General features: G+C 34.6%; 2 long non-coding RNA genes across 12 annotated transcripts in view; one reads left to right on the top strand and one right to left on the bottom strand.

The window, feature by feature from the left end:
• The window catches only part of LOC102159151 (uncharacterized), a 662,825-nt gene that overhangs the window by 460,580 nt on the left and 182,230 nt on the right, over positions 1-20,015 (top strand). Inside the window, exon 6 of one of the 11 annotated variants that reach the window (XR_014827626.1) lies at positions 19,152-19,563. The exons of the other annotated variants lie outside the window; for them this stretch is intronic. This is a non-coding gene — a long non-coding RNA (uncharacterized LOC102159151). Of the gene's footprint in view, positions 1-19,151; positions 19,564-20,015 lie in introns of those variants that run through there. 11 annotated transcript variants of the gene reach the window in all.
• The window catches only part of LOC102159032 (uncharacterized), an 83,050-nt gene that overhangs the window by 19,493 nt on the left and 43,542 nt on the right, over positions 1-20,015 (bottom strand). The window contains exon 4 of the long non-coding RNA XR_014827632.1: positions 3,890-3,990. This is a non-coding gene — a long non-coding RNA (uncharacterized LOC102159032). The remainder of the gene's footprint in view (positions 1-3,889; positions 3,991-20,015) is intronic.

Genomic DNA, 20,015 nt, shown 5'->3' with positions numbered 1-20,015 from the left:
TACAGTTGAGTTGATAGTCAAAGGGTAAGTCGATGAGCTGAACTAATAAGGTAAGGAAGAAATTATTTTAGTACAGAATATTCCCAGTTTAAAGTAGCTTTTTCTGATATTTTCCTTGCCTCCCTAAAGCTCTTCATATCTTGCTTATAGCACAGTAATTAGCATATGTGAAAGATTAATATTTTACTGTAAAATATATCATTATCAAAAGATATCAATAAGTTTGAAGCTTAATTTTTTTTTTTTTTTAGGGCCACACCCTCGGCATGTGGGAGTTCCCAGGCTAGGGGTTGAATTGGGGCTATAGCTGCCTGCCTACACCTCAGCCACAGCCACAACAACGCAGGATCCACGCTGCGTCTGTGACCTACACCACAGCTCACAGCAATGCCAGATCCCTAACCCACTGAGCAAGGCCATGGATTGAACCTGATCCTCATGGATCCTACTCAGGATCATTAACCTCTGAGCCACAAAGGGAATTCCCTGCAGCCTAAATTTGAAATGTGTAGAATAATGAGAAAATTTGAAGAATTATAAATGCACTATAAAAACACGTTCGTGGTTGTACCAGATATAGCATGTTATTTGCACAGCTAAGCATTCTGTGTTCAGATCCTGAGAAAGGAAGGACCATGGCAAATTTGAGGAATTGATAATTCAGCAAAGGTGACTACAGATAGAGAAGAAGCAATAATATGAACTGACTGGTGAGATGGGTAGTTAGAAATGAATACTTTCCTGAAAGGTACATTAAAAATTTCATAAATCATTAAGGCCTTTTATGCTAGCTGATTCAAGGTCCACCTTTCTTACCCTACCAAACCCTGCTTTTCGCTGAGGGGTAGGGTAGTGGGGAAACTTGTCTTTTTGTTATGACTGTTGTTTTACAAAATATATGAGTAAAATTTTTGTAGATTCACAAAAATTTGCCTTTTGGCACAAACCGTAGCAAGAATATTATTATGAATCAACAGAATTTGATGGGAATGTTGACATACTGGATATGGAAAGGATGTTGAGGAACCAAGCTGATGTAAATTTCTGTGTCTGGACTTATAACTAAAAAAAAAAATTCAGTGCATTTTTAATATAAATTTCACTTATACCCACACATGCAAGTAAACAGTTATGAATATATCTTTGAACAGTCCTGCTCTCAAAATTCCTCTCGTAAAGTGGGAAATGGATTTATAGATGTTTAATGAATGCCTACTTAATTATTTTGTTGATTCATTTTAAACAAATGAGATGTAAAGAGTTATCTTTCTGGGGTCTAAAGCAAACTAATAGGACCTAAAGGAAAAAAAAAATAGAAAACAATTCAACTCCTTGAATATTTTTTACTTTAGCTGTGTATTGAAATGATAGTATTTGGGATATATGGTATTAAAGAAAATATATTATTAAACATAATTTTGCCTGCTTCCTTCTACTTATTTTAATGTGGATACTAGAAAATTAAAATTATATCTGTATCTCACACTATATTTCTATTTGACAGTGCTGCATTAAGGTAACTAAATAGAGGCGCATTAGAGTATGTTTGATTAGAACCTATGATCAATAATCAAATTTGAGGTAGTCTCGTCACTCAGTATTCACTGCCTTATACTGTAACTCAGTCCAAAGAGATCATAAATCAAAAATATGGGAAGCCACTTTTGCTGAGTTACATCAATGATCTGTTAAATCACTTCTGTGATTGACATAGTTCTTCATGTTTCTACGTAAAGTTCAAACAGTAAATATCATTTAAAACTCTTCCAGATGAGATTTGAAATTACTTGAATGACAGTTTTTTGATAGCTTTAATTTTTAAATAGGTGGTAGAATGCAATAGGTGTTATGGTTTTTTTTTTTTAAAGATTTTCCCTTCAAAAATTATTTTGTGAGTTTTAGAAAACAATAACAGGACATAAATGAATTTGTAGGTGAGGTTTGAAAGACAAAAAGGAAATATAGATGGGAATATCAGACTCAGATGAAGATAGTAATAATATTTAGCTCTCAAGGTACACGTCAGGAAATCCTGTAACTTGTTACCTTTAGGTCAAGATCAGGCTTTGTATTCCATAGCTGCCCTAGAAAAGAAATAAACACATTGATTTACAAGATCCAGAGTGTAAAAACAAAAAATAAAATAAATAAATAATTAAATTTACTCAGGAGGAGCAAAACTTACTTTTACTAGGACCTAAAATATTTCCTTATTTCAATTGAATAGCTATGTAATTAAGAAATATGACCATGACATTCTTACTGTAAATACATAAACCAAAATAAAATGGCTGTTTGCCATTGTATTTTTTTTTTCTTTTTAGGGGCCACATCCATGGCAAACCATTGTATAATTCAATGTATTTTTTTAGTATAACAACAAAGCACAATTTAATAAATCCAGTGAACAGGAAAGCTTAATAATGCTTCCTGAACAGAGGAGTTGTGATCTGGCATAACCCCAAGATACAAGGTGAACTACTTACATACCGAGAATGATGAATTTCAAATCACTTGGGTAATCCTTACATTTATCTAGGACCTGAGGTTTTGGAAAATTTTAAGCAGCACAGAATTTGTAATTAAGAATTACTAACAGATAGCTGGGAGTGATATTTTCAGTTTGCCAATTTATTAAAATGGAAGTAGAATTAACGTACACTAATAGAAATTGGAGATATTTTCCAAAATGAGTTTATCCCACCTCCCCTAAATTATGGAGAATTAATTGGCAGTAATAGTAATATGCAAAACCATACTTATTTTCTGCCAAACGTTTTTCACCATTATATAAGCATCATTGTTTTCTTTTCTTTTCTTTTTTTTTTTTTTTTTTGTCTTTTTTGTCTTTATAGGGCTGCACCCACAGCATATGGAGGTTCCCAGGCTTAGGGTTCTAATTGGAGCTGTAGCTGCCGGCCTACACCAGAGCCACAGCAATGCCAGATCTGAGCTGCATCTGTTGACCTAGACCACTGCTCATGGCAATGCCAGATCCTTAACCCACTGAACGAGGCCAGGGATTGAACCCCCAACCTCATGGTTCTTAGTCAGATTCATTTCTGCTGTGCCACAGTGGGAGCTCTGGCATCATCTTAATTAAATATATTATTGTTCAAAATGAAAGTGAAATATAATTAATAAGGCAACTTATTTTATTATTTTCTCTGACCCTCCCATTTAAAAAATTACTACAGGAGTTCCCGTCATGGCACAGTGGTTAACAAATCCGACTAGGAACCATGAGGTTGCAGGTTTGATCCCTGGCCTTGCTCAGTGGGTTAAGGATCCGGCGTTGCCTTGAGCTGTGGTGTAGGTCGCAGACACAGCTCGGATCCTGTGTTGCTGTGGCTCTGGCGTAGGCTTGGCGGCTATGGCTCTGATTTGACCCCTAGCCTGGGAACCTCCATATGCCGTGGGAGGGCCCTAGTAAAGGCAAAAAGACAAAAAATAAATAAATAAATAAATAAATAAAAATAAAAATAAAAATTATAATTGAAAGCATTTACAGGGCTTTGAATAAATAACACAGGACAGGTAATTTGTTGCAACTAAATTTTGTTGTGTCTGTGTTAAATCATCTTAACATATATGTTATCATGAATATTTAGCCTCAAGTACAAAACTATACAACTCCTAGAAGATAACAGGAAAAAATCTAGGTGAACATAGGTTTGGCAGTGATTTTTTTTTTTTTTTTTTTTTTTTTTTGTCTTTTCTAGGGCATATGAAGGTTCCCAGGCTAGGGATCTAATCGGAGCTGTAGCCCCCAGCCTACGCCAGAGCCACAGCAATGCGGGATCCCAGCCGTGTCTGCGACCTACACCACAGCTCACAGCAACCCTGGATCCTTAACTCACTGAGTGAGGCCAGGGATCGAACCTGCAACCTCATGGTTCCTAGTCGCTTTCATTAACCACTGAGCCATGATGGGAACTCCATGATCTTTTTTTTTTTTCTTTTGTCTGTACCTGTGGCATTTGGAAGTTCCTGGGCCAGTGATTGAATCCTACGCCACAGCTGCAGCAACACCATACCCTTAACCCACATTGCCACAGCAGGAACTCCAGCAATGACTTTTTAGATACAACACCATAATCATGACCCATGCAAGAAATAACTGATAAGCTGGACTTCATTAAAATTAAAATCGTCACTGTGAGGTACACCGTCAAGAGACTGAGAAGACAAGCCACAGACTGAAAGAAAATATTTGCAAAGGACAAATAAAGACTGATATCCCAAAATATGCAAAGAACTTTCAAAAATCAACAATAAGAAGACAACCAACCAGGAGTTCCCGTTGTGGTGCAACAGAAACAAATCTGAGTAGGAACCATGAAGTTTCAGGTTTGATCCCTGGCCTCCCCCAGTGGGTTAAGGATCCGGCATTGCCATGAGCTGTGGTATAGGTTGCAGATACAGTTGGGATCCTGTGTTGCTGTGACTGTGGTGTAGGCTGGCAGCTGTGGCTCTGATTTGACCCCTGGCCTGGGAACCTCTGTGTGCTGCTGGTGCAGCTCTAAAAAGCAAAAAAAAAAAAAAAAAAAAAAAAAAAAGAACAAACAACCAGTTTTTAAAAATAGGTCAAAAACCACAACTTATAACTTGCCAAAGAATATATGCAGATAACAAACAAATATATTTAAAAATGTTTTCACATCATATGACATCAGGTAAATGGAAATTAAAGCAACAATGTGATACCACTACACAACTATTAGAATGGACAAAATCCAGAACATTGATAAGACCAAATGTTGGCTAGGATTTGGAACAACAGGATTCTCATTCATTGCTAGTGACACTATGAATGGTACAGCCACTTTGGAAGACAATTTGGCAATATCTCAGAAAATTAAATATACTTTTACCATAAAATCCAGCCACTGTACTTAGTATTTATACAAAGGAGTTGAAATTTTATTTATGTTTATAGAAGCTTTATTTACAGTTACCAAAAATTGGAAGCAACCACGATGTCCTTCAGTAGGTGAATGAATAAACTGAGAAATATCCATGCATTGAAATATTTTTCAGCTCTAAACATAAATGAACTATCAAGCTATAAAAATATACGTAGGAAACAAAAGTGCATAGCATCCTTGAGAATGTGGTTTTGAACCCTGGCCCTGCTCAGTGGGTTAAGGATCCTATGTAGCTGTGAGCTATGGTGTAGGTTGCATATGTGGCTCGGATCCCACATTGCTGTGGCTGTGATGTAGGCCAACAGCTGCAGTTCCAATTCTACCCCGAGCCTGGGAATATCCATATGCAGCAGGTACAGCCCTGAAAAGGCCAAAAAAATAAAATAAAAACTTAAAAAAAAAAAAGGTGCATATTGCTAAGTAAAAGAAACCAATATGAAAAAGCTACATACTGTATGGTTCCAATCACATTAACATTCTAGAAAAGGCAAAACTATGGAGTCAGTAAAAGGACCAGTAGTTGCCAGGGATTGAAGAGTCAGCAAGAGGGGTAAATAGGTAGAGCACAGATTTTATTTTATTTTATTTTGAAGTATAATTGCTTTACAATGTTGTGTTAATTCTCACTGCATGGCAAAGTGATTCAGTTATACATATATATGCCGTCTTTATTGTATTCTTTTCCGTTATGGTTTATCATAAGACATTGAATATAGTTCTCTGTGATATACAGTAGGATCTTATTATCCCCTTTATATATAATAGCTTATATCTGATCTGCTAAACCCAAACTTTCATTCCAGCCCTCCCCCAGTGGCAACCAGAATTTTTTTCTCTATGTCTGTGGGTCTATTCTGTTTCATAAATAGATTAATTTGTGTCATATTTTAGAATCTGTATAAAAACATGTGGTATTTGTCTTTCTCTGACTTGACTTCACTTAGTATGATAATCTCTAGTTCTATCCATGTTGCTGCAAATGGCATTATTTTGTTTTGTAATTGCTGAGTAATATTAATATGTATATATGTAACATATCTTCTTTATCCATTCATCTGTCAATGGACATTTAGGATGTTTCCACATCTTGGTTATTGTGAATAGTGCTGCTATGGACATAGGGGTACATATATCTTTTTGAATTATAGTTTTGTCTGGATATATGCCCCAGAGATGGATTGCTGGATCATATGGCAACCCTATCCTTAGTTTTCTGAGGAAACTCCATACTGTTTTCCATAGTGGTTGTACCAACTTAAATCCCCATTAACAATATTAGAGAGTTCCCTTTTCTTCACATCTTCTCTAGCATTTGTTACCTGTAGACTTTTTTTTTTTTTGGCTGCATCCACAGCATGTGGAAGTTCCTGGGCCAGCAGTTGAACCCTTGCCACAATAGTGACCAGAGTCTCTGCAGTGGCAATGTTGGATCCCTAACACACTGTTTCACAAAGGAACTCCATTTGTAGACTTTTTAAGGATGGCCATTCTGACGAGTGCGAGGTGGTACTCACCATAGTTTTGATTTGCATTTCTCTAGTAATTAATGGTACTGAACATTTTTTTTTTCATGTACCTATTGGCTATTTGTATTTCTTCTTTGGAGAAATGTCTATTTAAGCCTTATTCCCATTTTTCATCTGGGTTGTTTGTTTTTTGTTGTTGAGCCATATAAGCTGTTCATATATTTTGGAAATTAAGCCCTTGTCAGTCACATCATTTGCAAATATTTTCTCCCATTCTTTAGGTTGTCTTTTCATTTGTTTATGATTTCCTTTGCTGTACAAAATCTTGTTTTTTGTACATTTGTTTATTTTTGTTTTTATTTCTATTGCGTTGGGAGACTGACCTAAGAAATGTTGGTATGATTTATGTCAAAGAATGTTTTGCCTATGATCTATTACAGGGCTTTTATGGTGTCATGTCTTATGTTTAAGTCTTTAAGCCATTTTGAGTTTATGTTTGTGCATGGTGAGCGAACATGTTCTAACATCATTGATTTACATGTGGCTGTCTAACTTTTCCAACACTACTTGCTGAAGAGACTGTCTTTTTTCCATTGTATATTCTTGCCTCCTTTATCAAAGATCAATTTACTGTAGATATGTGGGTATTTCTGGGCTCTCTAATCTGTCCCAGTGATCTATATGCCTGTCTCTATGCCAGTACTGTTTTGATTACTGTAGCTTTGTAGTACTGTCTGAAGTCTGGGAAGGTTATGCCTCCTACTTTGTTCTTTTAATTCAGGGATTGCTTTAGCAATTCTGAGTCTTCTATGTTTCCATACAAATCGTAGGGTTTTTTGTTCTAGTTCTGTAAAAAATATCATGGGCAATTTGGTAGGGATTGCATTAAATCTGTAGAATGCTTTGGGTAGTATGGCCATTTTAATATTAATTCTTCTAATCCAAGAGCATGTGACATCCTTCCATTTATTTAGAATATCTTCAGTTTCCATTTTTTAAAATAGTTCTCAGTGTATAAATCTTTCACTCCTTGGTCAAGTTTACAGAGGATTTTAGAATAGTGAAAGTATTCTTATGATATTACAATGATGAATACATTTTATTAAACATGCACAATACCATGAGTGAATCCTAAGGTAAACTATGGCCTTTGGATAATTATAATGTATCCATGTAGTTTCATCAGTTGTAACAAATATGCTACTCTTGTGGGTTGATAATTGGAGAGGATATCCATGTGTGGGCTTAGGGAGTACATAAGAAATTTCTGTACTTTCCTTTTAATTTTCTGTAAACCTAAAATTATCTTTAAAATAAACTATTTATTAAAACAAACTAAATCATTAAAGGCCAAAAAACAGAATGTTAGTCACAGATGAGAAATGATTGCTAAGTCTTAGATAAGTATGAATTTTTATTAACTGAATCTGCATTAATATGAGTAAGATTCCCTTTTTAAAACTTTCCCATGTTGCTGCTCTTTTTCTTCTTTAAACACAGGTCTCAAAGTAGCTAGTTGCTATGGCAAAACTAATTATTTTTAATGACTCAGAAAACCTGTGACTGACTTTGCTCTTAAGTGTGACAAAGAAAAGAGCAGCTTATATTCACTCTTTGCTTTTTTGTCTCACCTTGAATGCATTGTCTTTTCTCATATACAGCTTGAGTTTTGAGTTAGAGACAGGTTGAAAGACATCTAGTAATCAGTTCAGGACTCTGAAGCAATAGAGACTTATCAACTCTCAAAAAAAAAAAAAAAAAGTGGAGAGAAAGCAGGCCTTCTTCTCTGAACAGAACATAAGAACAGAACATAAGAACAGAACATAATTCATCATTACAAACCATCACAAGCAATTTGTTCAGAGGAAATCAATGCAGTCCTCCAGTCAATAACTCCCTAATCTTATCTCTACTCTATCTCTCCCAAGAAACAAATTACTTAGAAACTATGGGAAACTCAAAAAAGAAAAATAAAGGAAATTTCACATTGGTGAAGAGATTTAATTCATTTAATTCAGGATTCTGTTTTTATAATACTGTTAGGGGTTAGTTTTGAGGAGTATGTAATACTTTTTATTTGATTCCTATATAAAATACTGGTTCTTATGGTAATTGAATTGGCTTAAGTATTCTGCTTGTAGCATGGACAAGAATTTGTGGATAACTCTGTCTCTAATCCTTAGAAAAAATGCCTTAAGCTTTTAATGTCACTCAAATATTTTTAAGAGTAAAAATTTAAAATAAAAATTAATTTTTACTATATTCTAGTTTTGGTTTTCTCTTTTTGATAATTTGCTTCTTGAAAGTCCAGCCATGCATAACTACATTTTGAGAATTAAAATATTTAAAGGAAAAATAAACTATAAGTGGTTTCTAATCATTTTTATGGGGGGAAAGAGTAGGTTTCTATTATTAATCTAATAAGTTCTTATGTTGTAGGTTATTGAATTAAATAATATTACTTTAATTATAAAGCAGTATATACCACCACATGCAATTTAAAAAATGGAAGTACAAATATAAGTACAAAAATATAAATAGAAAGAAACTAGTAAATGACTTGAACAATTACTTTACAAAAGATATCCAAATGTCCAAATGCAAAGGTGCCTACTTTCATTAGTGATCAGGAAAATGGCAATTATAACTACAATTTGATATTACTAAAATCTCAGCAGAATAGCTCACATGAAAAAGACAGAAAACACAACATTGTTGATTGTATGTGGACCAACAAAAATTTTAATCAATTTCTAGAGAGAAGTATAAATTGGTACAACCAAAACTGAAAACTCTGTGGAAAATCACCCAAAAGTGAACAGCCAATGCATTGCCTGTGAGTCTAATTTTATTCCTAGTTTTATATCCAACAGAAATGTATACATCGCCAATGACATGTAAATTATGTTCATGGCAATACTATTTGTATTTGCATAGAACTGGAATTGTACAAAAGTCTAAAGACATTAAAAACAGTAAAAAGTTGCATGTTTATACAATGGTAAACATGTATTATGCAATATTAAGAATGAACAAATTACAGCTATGGCCTGCAATATGAATGAACCTAATGTTAACTAAATGGATCCATAAGCAAGTAGGTAATTATTCTACTTAATTCATCCAAATAACTGGAATAATTCAAATTATTAAAATGATTAAGGTATGACTCCATCTATATAATATTCAAAAGTAGCCTCTATACAGTTAAAAGTCAAGATAGTGGTGACCTTGGGCAGAGGGAAGTGACTAAAGGTTTCCATGCTTCTGATAATCGGGGTGCTGGCTCCATGAATACACAGTCAAAATGTACAGTTACAGTCATCCTCTATTTTGATGTACATTAAAAATCAGTAAATTGTGCACAGTTTATGATCCTTGGTAAAAATAAAGCCATTTAGTTTTATATAGAAACAGTTATGTTCTCAGTACAATTTTTTGATTTCTGCACACACAAAAAATTAGAAGAAACAAATCAATCATGTCATTTGATTGAATTTAATATGTTTTTATTAAAGTTTAACTCTAAATGAATTTGGAAGTACCATGTTTTTGCACAGTATCTTCTGTGTTTATGCCAAGAAAATACCGTTATGTGGCAGTACAGATTAAGAAGAGGCAACAGGTTACAAAGAACTCAATATTTTCACCTACAACTTTGCTGTGAACATTATCCCAAATGCCATTTCACATTATTTCATCATTGAGAATTGAGTGCTGATTAGTCGTGGGTCCATGAATTGTGTACATTGGTCATTCATGGACTTGATGGTTCTGCTCACTACTATATTACACTATTGTTTCTTGAACACAGTTGAACTGCCCATGTTAAATGATGGTGTGATAATTTGCTTCACATAATCTTTTTTCAGTAACAAATGCTAAAAATTGTCCTAAGGGCTCTAAATGATGCAAATCCATATTTTACTTAAACTTCAAACTATTTTAAAGTAAGTGGAGGGAGTATTTTTAACATCTGGATTATTCACATTAAATGTCAGTATTAATAAATATTGATATTTCTTGTTATTCTTGAAACAGCAGACAATTTGGGCCTCAGTATACCTGTATTCCAAGGTTGTAAAGATATGTTCATACTGAATAAAGACTGCCCTCTTGAGAAAGTGCAACATGCATTTAAGTTTAAAACATTCTTTAAAATTCATTATTTAGTCCCCAGAAATGATTCAAATACCAGTTGTGATTTATTATTTTTTCCTGAACAGCAATTTTTATGGTATAAAAATGTTTCTCTATGTCAAAATCCCTAACACAAGTAGAGAAATAACATTTAGACTTGGAGGCTACATTACTGTAGGGAGGGTCTTTTGGTTTTGCTTCAAGTGAAGACTATTTTAAATATATAATGTGCAAAAAAAGTTATTTTTAACTAAGACTGTTTCATTCATTTGTAAACATCTTGCCCTTAAGGAAACCCAAATTAAAAAAAAAAATTGTTCTGAAAAAAGTCATATACTCTGCAAGGGATTCCCTTGCTCTCATTCAAATGAGGTTACTTAAAGACACATATGGGGGAGAAAGAACAGTCACAAAGAATGTGAATGTCTCCCTTATAAAAAAGTTAAAAACTGAAGAAGAATCTGGAGCAGTTCAAAGAGATGCTGAAAGAGAGTAGAAGCGTATCCATAAATAACTATAAAGAAACAGTTTGAGCCTACATTTGTCCTTAATAAAAAAGTCAAATGAAAACACCAGTTCGTATTGTAGGATAAAGTTACAGAATTCCTTGCAAGTAAACAAGGGACAAAGTGAACACAAAAGTTTCCAAGAGTGTATGTTGGAAGCAGCAATCCAGTCTTTGCATATAGGGTGTGGCAAACATATTTCTCAAAGATTTACTTTGACCTAAAATGCCTACTCAAATCAACTGAGTGTGAAAATGGAGTGTGAAGATCAGAAACCCTTGCAAGATCTATACTTTGGAGGTTCCATGGCCATGATGGTGGTAGAACCCAGGAAATGGTAACTTGCTTGCTTTGATTAAAGGTAGTTAAAATTACTTAAGAGATCAGAGGCAGAAGTAAATTTAGACTTAAATTTGATCAAAATAAAGCAAAACCAGCATGCTAAGGTTATTTTATGCTATTGACATTGACAAAGTCCTTTTTTTTCCTTTTTCAATAATGATTTTTATTTTTTCTATTACAGTTGGCTTACAGTGTTCTGTCAATTTCCTACTGTACAGCAAAGTGACCCAGTCATTCACTCTCTCTCACACACACACACACACACACACACATACCCCACACACAAATTCTTTTTCTCACATTATCCTCCATCATGCTCCATCAAAAGTGACTGGATATAGTTCCCAGTGCTGTACAGCAGGATCTCATTGCTTATCCATTCCAAATGCAATAGTCTGTACCTATTAACCCCAGATTCCCTGTCTATCCTATTCCCTCCCCCTCCCACTCAGCAGCCACAAAGTCCTTTTGAATTATGAGAAGTCGGCTTTGATTCCAAAACCTTATTTGGATTCTCCTAAAACATTTACTAATCTAAGGTTAAGGACTGAGATTTGACTTGGCAAAGCAAAAATTGCACTGAAGAAATTTAAACAGGCAAGGAAGACTTTATTCAAGACCATCATAATAGAGAGAATGGACAGAATGAGTCTGAACTCATCTCCACTGAAGCAAAAGTCAAAAAGGTATTTAAAAGCTGGGGTGAAAGGAAGATTGTAGGCCTTCTATGTTTGCTGCTTGGCTTTACCCAACATAAAAATAAACTTTTTCTTCCTAAGAGGAAGTAGTTATACAAATGGGAGCTAGAAATCTGCTGAAGTTAGGATCCTACCTTCCCTAGAAGCTGGGAGTTAGAGACTCTATCCTCCTTGATGAGTACATTTTGAAGGGACAGCTAAGTCCTTTGAGAAAGACAGTCCTGGACTGTAAAAGTGGCAAGAGGCTTTTAAAGAGATTTACATCTCAAAATGCAGAGAAAGATTTCCTTTGTCAAGTTTTCCAAAGTAAATATTCTAAGAATGAGGAGTTTCAGGTCCTATGTCAGGAAGAATACTGTCTAACTTTTAGTCAAACTCAGCAGAACATTAAGGCTATCTGGGTCAGACTCCAGAAGCACCCAGCTTCAACATTTATTATTCTGTTTACTTCATAGAATTTTATTATTGTTTATCTCTTTATTTGTGTGAACATATCAAACATGGAATCTATTGCACATTTTTAAGTGTTCATAACAATACCAAAAAGTCATAGGCTATAGTTCATGTTCTCGAAGTATTATAATCTAATTGATTAAAACAAGATTTTCACAAAGATATTTGAAATTTGAGAACTGGGTTCAGATGCTTGGCACTGAAGTATTACTAGTTAAATTACTTTGAATAACCTACTAAACACAAAAGGCAGTGTTTAAAAAGTTAAAGTAAATTGAATGAAAAATAAACACTTATCAAGCCCCTATCGATTGGGAACTTTGGTGTACAGACTCTGCAGGGCCACCTCTCTCTGCTATGATGTCCACCTCCTGGTGTCCATGCTTTTCTGTAATCCCATCCCCTTGGCTCTTTGCTGGCTTGATGAATTTAGTAGTGGTATGATAAGGAACTCATGTCCTCTAGATACTGAGGGCAGGCTCCAGAAACAGAACTGGATTTTTATTTGGGGTGCCTCTTTTAACTAGTTGTGTGACTGAGAAGTGACTAGCTTGTTGAACCTCAATTTACTCATCTATAAAATGCAGGGATAATCCCCAAGTCCCATTCAGTTCAAAAGATGAAGGACCCTATAAACGTTTCAGAAGCTCATAGTTTCAAAAGTTTAAAAGAACATATAGGAGTTCCCGTCGTGGCGCAGTGGTTAACGAATCCGACTAGGAACCATGAGGTCGCGGGTTCGGTCCCTGCCCTTGCTCAGTGGGTTAACGATCCGGCGTTGCCGTGAGTTGTGGTGTGGGTTGCAGACGCGGCTCGGATCCCGCGTTGCTGTGGCTCTGGCGTAGGCCGGTGGCTACAGCTCCGATTCAACCCCTAGCCTGGGAACCTCCATATGCCGCGGAAGCGGCCCAAGAGATAGCAGCAACAACAACAACAACAACAACAACAAAAAGACAAAAAAAAAAAATCCTAAAAGAACATACATACCTCTTTTCTATGGACAGTTCAGTTGATGAAAGTGACTTAAAATACTTTTCCTACATTTCTCTATGTGTCACTAATGTTATTTATTTTTCACTAAGTATCTGGTGTTATGTGACTCCTTTGCTATGCATTAGACACTTCTTTAAAAATGCATTAGACACAGGGAATAAAGTATTGCTTTAAAACAAAAAGGGGCATATCATACATTATACCATTTGTTGCTGTGCAAAATATGAAATGGAAGAGTATAATAAACTCAATCATATTCAGAGCTAGTTAAGTGAGAAAGGCTGCTGGGAAGTTCCAAGGAATGTGAGATTTCTCATGTACTAAAAACAGTAAAATTATGTACCTTCTTGAAAAGTATTATCAGAGTAGCAAACCATCTTCAAGTCTTAAATGATTCTGAAATATGGAGTCTTTATTATCTATTTCAAGCTGTTTAAAATGTATTTGCTCCAGAAACTTGCAAAATATTTTGAAAAACTGCAAGTATCCTGCCCTAAGTTTAAGTTGCCATTTAAATTTTTTAATCACAAATTTAAATAATTTCTAAGATTATAATTTCCAATAACCAACATTTTAAAGCAAAACTGTTATATTTTCTTTTAAACATACATAATAAAATACAAATACCGGAGTCCCCATCGTGGCGCAGTGGTTAACGAATCCGACTAGGAACCATGAGGTTGCGGTTTCCGTCCCTGCCCTTGCTCAGTGGGTTAACGATCCGGCATTGCCGTGAGCTGTGGTGTAGGTTGCAGACGCGACTCGGATCCCGCGTTGCTGTGGCTCTGGCATAGGCTGGTGGCTACAGCTCCGATTCGACCCCTAGCCTGGGAACCTCCATATGCCGCGGGAGCGGCCCAAAGAAAGCAAAAAGACAAAAAAAAAAAAAAAAAAAAATACAAATACCATAGTAGTTTGATACTTCCAATTCAGTTTTTAAAAGAGATCTTTATTAGAAATTGGAAATTTGGTATCACTCTTACTTTCCTAAAATCATAAGTCTATTTCATATTCTATCAATGTTTTAATAAACTTTAAAAAATTTTAGAATAGTTTTAGAATTATAGAAAAATTACAAAGAAAGTACAGAATTCACACATATCCCACACAGAACTTATCATGTAGCGTGGTCCAGATCCCATATATATATAATGTATTTTTTAAATTTTCAAAGTAATTTCTCACCTATTATTTCATTTCCTTATTTAGGCAATCCTGCCAAATTGGTAATATAGTAATTATCATTTCTACTTTACCTATAAGGAATCTTAGATTGAGATATTAAAGGATGGTCAGAGATCACTAAGGAATATGTGTCTGTGAATCTAAGTAAAGACCTATGGATTGCCAGTTTAAATATTCTTGATACTCATCTACACATTTCTGAGGTATTGCAATTATGCTGTTTCTTTTTCACACTTGTCCTTGCCTGGAAATGTATGCTTTTTCATGTGGTCACTTGGAATTAAATTCTTGATCCAATAATGGTCAAGGGCTCTTTTAACTTTCAAGTAATTTTTTTTTTATTGTTTTTTATGGTCCACCTGCAGCATATGGATTTTCCTGGGCCAGGGTTTGAATCCGAGCCATAGCTGTGACCTAAGCTGTAGCTGCAGCAATGCTGGATCCTTTATAACCCACTGCACCAGACCTGGGATCAAACCCGTTCCTCTGCAGCAACCCAAGCCACTTCAGTTGGATTCTTAACCCACTGTTACTCAACTGGAACTCCCCCAAGTAATCACTTTTAATCACCAATAAAACACTCAAAATCCAGTAAAATATTTGATAAGATTGAAGGATAATTGGATGGACTGTGAGATTTTTGCTTTTACAGTGTTCTATTTTATGCTTTCCAGTATACTATTATTTTTTAAATTTCTTCTTTGCAATATAAAATTGAAAACATTTCCACATGAAGTTTACCATCTCCTATTCCCATAATATCTTATATAGAATTTAACTTTTATTCTTAACCTCCAATTGTATGAGATGGTTTAGACTGCCTCACGCAGCTTGCCGTGCTTCATAATGAAATTCCCTTGTAGCCTCATGTTTCTACAGTTTTCATCTTTTTATTTTAAATCGTTTTTGGTTTTCATAAGTAAAAATCACTTCTTTTAGTACATCTGAAATATCATCTTCTTTCTCAGTCCACATACTTCTTTTGTATTTTGTTTTCCACCTAAAATGATTCATATCTACTTATTACGTAGAAACAGGAAACTAAAGGTATATGAGAATGGCAGGGAATGGAAGGTTGCAGGCGTATGTACATGTGACATCTTGAGTCTCGATAGTAGATATATGGGATAGCTTCACTTTTGAAGGTTAAATTCAGGGAAAGGGAACTTCTGCTTGTAATTTCTCTTAGAAATTCTTTTAGATATTTTGCACATCACTGCCTTGAGCGCTCTAGTTCAAACCCCAGCTTTGTTATCCCGGTATTGTTGGTGCACTCTGTGTTACAAAAGCCTCCATCAATAAACATTGTAAGGATGAAATTTACATTAATCAGTAGGCAGTTACAATCACACTAAGCTGGTTCCTCTAGCACATTTATTTAATAATAAAAAGCCCATGCATATCCTTTCCTGTGGAATTGGAAATTAAGCTTGTACAATGATTTTTTGATACTCATAAAATAGCTTTAAACTCAGATTTAAAAAGTGTTTTACAAATACTAATCCTTGTAACACTTCAGCTGATAAGGATTATGAATGGTAGTTTCTGAGAGGAACTAAGATCATCCATTGGTGCCCTAAATTTCCAGGACATGAAGCCAACATAAGAAATAGATTTTCTCTGCTCGTCACTCTCTAGTACTCATTTTAATCATATGTTGCAGTTCTTTCAGTAAGTGCAAGCCACAAGTCTGTGATTCTAATTCAAAAATCAACCTTGAGAAATCCAAAATTTCTCAAGAGAAAAGTAGGTAATATAAAAGGATAAGTAATGAAATATCCTCTTAAATATACAGAAGTGCACTGTTGCAGATTATTTTGAGAAATATTTATTTTGAGGAATGTTTAACCAATCATTTAACAAAAAAGTGTCTCCAGAATTCACAGTTGTTGTTTATACTGATTATTTTATGTTGTCACATAATAATCATAAAAGGACGATGAGTTATTTCCATTGCCATTTCCCAGGAAGGAAGTTATTCGAAGACAGAAAATATCTTTTTCAATCTCCAGGATCTAGGACTAAAAGTCAGGTCTGGTGATCCCAAGATGGGCTTGTTTACATCTAACAATCTGCCTTTCTTTGGGAATATCTATTCTTTATTAATTTCTTTAAAAATTCCCAGGTACTCAATATTTTTATGTCCTTCTGCTTTCAAACTTAACAGCTTAGAGCAACAAAGGAATCAAAACTCATCCCCCATTCTCAAAACCACTCCAGAATAGAAAACTTAATGTGTATAGTAGAATAGTAATGAATCACATATGTAGAAATTCTCCTACAATGTTATGTAAAAGAGCAAAGCAAATAACTACTGACAGCCAAAACACCTCCAGGTAAACAAAACTGATGTCATTAGACATAATGCACAATCCATTAATCATACCTATTGAAGGAATCTCCATTATACCAAAAGACTCTTTGCACTCTTACTGGACACATGATTCTATACGTCTTAATATGAATTTCCCCATTTCAGGTATATTAGGATTCAGAATTTTAGAAAAAGGCTAGAAAGCCATTCTAGGTAGTGAATATGGTGAAAAGTGAGAGTTTATTGCAGAACTGGAAGGAAATGAATTACATTTAGAAACACTGGTTTATATTTTATTTGGGAGCCTTTTGACAAAAAAGCAGAGAAATACACTCAGCTTAATAAGATTTGTAGGCATCATTATGGAATAATTTAATTGCAAATATTCCTTTGTTATGCAGAATTCTGAGACCCCCAAGTCTTCCCTTCTCACACTGTGCATGCCCTTTATAATCCATAGAGAAGTGGGTTTTACTCCCATGATTAGGTTATGTTATATGGTACAGCTGACCTTAAAGTAGGGTGCCTTCCTAGGTATATCCTAATTTCATAAAATGCAAATGTTTCTCCAACTGGTTGATAGATAGAAAGTGAGACTGGTGTGGAAGAAAGCAAACATCAGTCTGTGAACTGGCGATTGGATCACTTGGAAAAGGACCTGAAAATGCCCTCTTGAAGCAGAGAACAGCTACTGGCAGACAGTTACCAAGGGAACAGGAACCTCAACTCAAGAAACACCCAAGAAATGGGATTACTTTAACAAGAGTAGTCTTGGAATTTAATTTTCCCCAAAGCTTCCTGAGAATAATTCCACCCAACTAAGACCTGACTTCAACACTACAGTATCCTTAGAAAAAATACAGTCTTGGATTGCATGGACTTCTGACCTAGAAAACTATGAGGTAATAATAGGTGTTGTTTTAAACTGCTAAATTTGTAATAATTTTTTATACAGCAATAGAAAACTAATACAATTCCTCATAATGAAATGCATTAAATAATTGTAAAAAGTAGGTTGACATATTTATGTGCCTAGATACCTGTTATCCAGACCGTTTCATACCCTAGAGGGTGTGGATTCCTCATGAGGTTACAATAGAGGTTTTTATGTATAAACACATATGATAAAATGTTCAAATCTGATAACACTTTCACTTCTAAAGTTATATCTGAGTATTTCAATTAGATTCAATATGCTGCTTTCCTATATAATTGATTAATGTAAATATTCATATTGGATTTTATAATCAAATACAAAAATGTGGAGTTTCAATACTTATTACAATAATGACCATTTATAATCCACTAGTTATTCTAAAAAAAAGCTTGATTTTGATTGCAACAAATTCATTGATTGAAATTTCTAGAAAATCTTAAATGATTTTTTCTATATTATTATAAATCTGTTTCAAAAAACATTAGTCAGCTAACACTTAAGTGAACTTGGAATTTTTATGTACGAAAGACTTTGAGCCTCTTACCAGAGATGGAAGAAAGAAGAACTAGGAGTTTGCAATAAATATGGACAGTGCTGAATACTGTTAGACTAAAGATTGTCAGACACTTTAAAAGACAAGTAATACTCAAGGGGTAAGACAGGAGTATTTCTAAATGACAAGTGATATTGAATCACAGAGCGGGAGGCAATGAAAACAATGATAACATGGAAACATGGCCTGTCTAAAAGGGCAGCAGCTCAGTTCAGACTGATTGTTGACACATGGAAATGTGTTGTCTCTTCTTCTGATTTTTCCAATTGAGATCAGAAGTCTATATCTTTAGGTAAAACTTTCTAGTTTTTAAATCACTCCATAAGCTAAAACTATGCGAAAAAAAAATTTAAATTTAAGAAAACTTGTCTCCAAGTATAGTATAGTTTATCAGCTATAAAGAGACCATCTAATTTTTTGTGATTTTACTTTCTTAAGAATTTATTACAAAACAATCCAGATAATTGAGAATAATGAGTTAATGAGTTTGGTTAAGAAATAATTATTTTATAAAAAAGGTGAGTTTTTGTCACTGTGCATTAATCCAAAAAAAATCCTATAGCATTCTTATATGGTTTATACATCTCTGTGTCAGATGGGTGGCTCTGCTCAATGCATTTCTGATTTTTCTGGCAGACGCAGATACACAAGTCATGATATTCTTATGATAAGAGAAGGACAAGAGAGCAAGTATGTATCAAGCCTGTGCTGAAATCACTTCCACTGACATCATTTTGACCAAAACAAGTCATATAGCCAAACCCAACATCAATTGAGTATGGAACCTCTGTCCACAGTAGGAGGGAGAGGTAAATAAATATTTACTGATAAATATTCAAACTATTGTCACTAAGCCAGTTATACAAGGTATTTGAAATTATATAATTGAATTGTGCAAATCAAGCACATATATAGTGGAAAGAAAGTTGTTTTATGAAGACTTATTTTGATGCTTTGAGCTGGCTCAATAAAGGCAAATTAAAAAAAAAAAAAATCCTTCTTAAACTTTTCCAAGAGATTGAAGAAGGAACACTCCCAAAGACCAAAACCAGAAAAAGATACTACCAAAAACGAAAATTATAGGTCAAGATCTTTGATGAATATAGACACAAAAATTCTCAATAAAATTTTAGCCAACTGAATCCAACAATATATGAAAAAGATCATACACCATGACCAATGGGTGGGATTCATCCCAGATTCACAAGGATGGTTCAACATACACAAATCAACATCATACAGCACATTAACAAAAGAAAAGTCAAAAACCACATGATCGTTTCAATGGATGCAGAAAAAAAGCATTTGACAAAGTCCAACATCAACTCATGATAGAAACTCTTGCCAAAGAGGATACAGAGGGAAGACACCTTAACATAATAAAAGCCATGTATGACAAACCCACAGCAAATGTAATACTCAATGGAGAAAAGCTGAAAGTCTTACCATTAAAATCTGGAACAAGACAAGGATACCCACTCTCACCACTGTTATTCAACA

Source organism: Sus scrofa, chromosome 14 (assembly GCF_054392235.1).
Source record: "Sus scrofa isolate SSC_HxYL_T2T_F1_AM1 chromosome 14, Sscrofa_HxYL_maternal_Yorkshire_Landrace_v2.0, whole genome shotgun sequence".
NCBI classification, from domain to species: domain Eukaryota; kingdom Metazoa; phylum Chordata; class Mammalia; order Artiodactyla; family Suidae; genus Sus; species Sus scrofa.
This window is presented reverse-complemented; position numbering and strand designations above follow the sequence as displayed.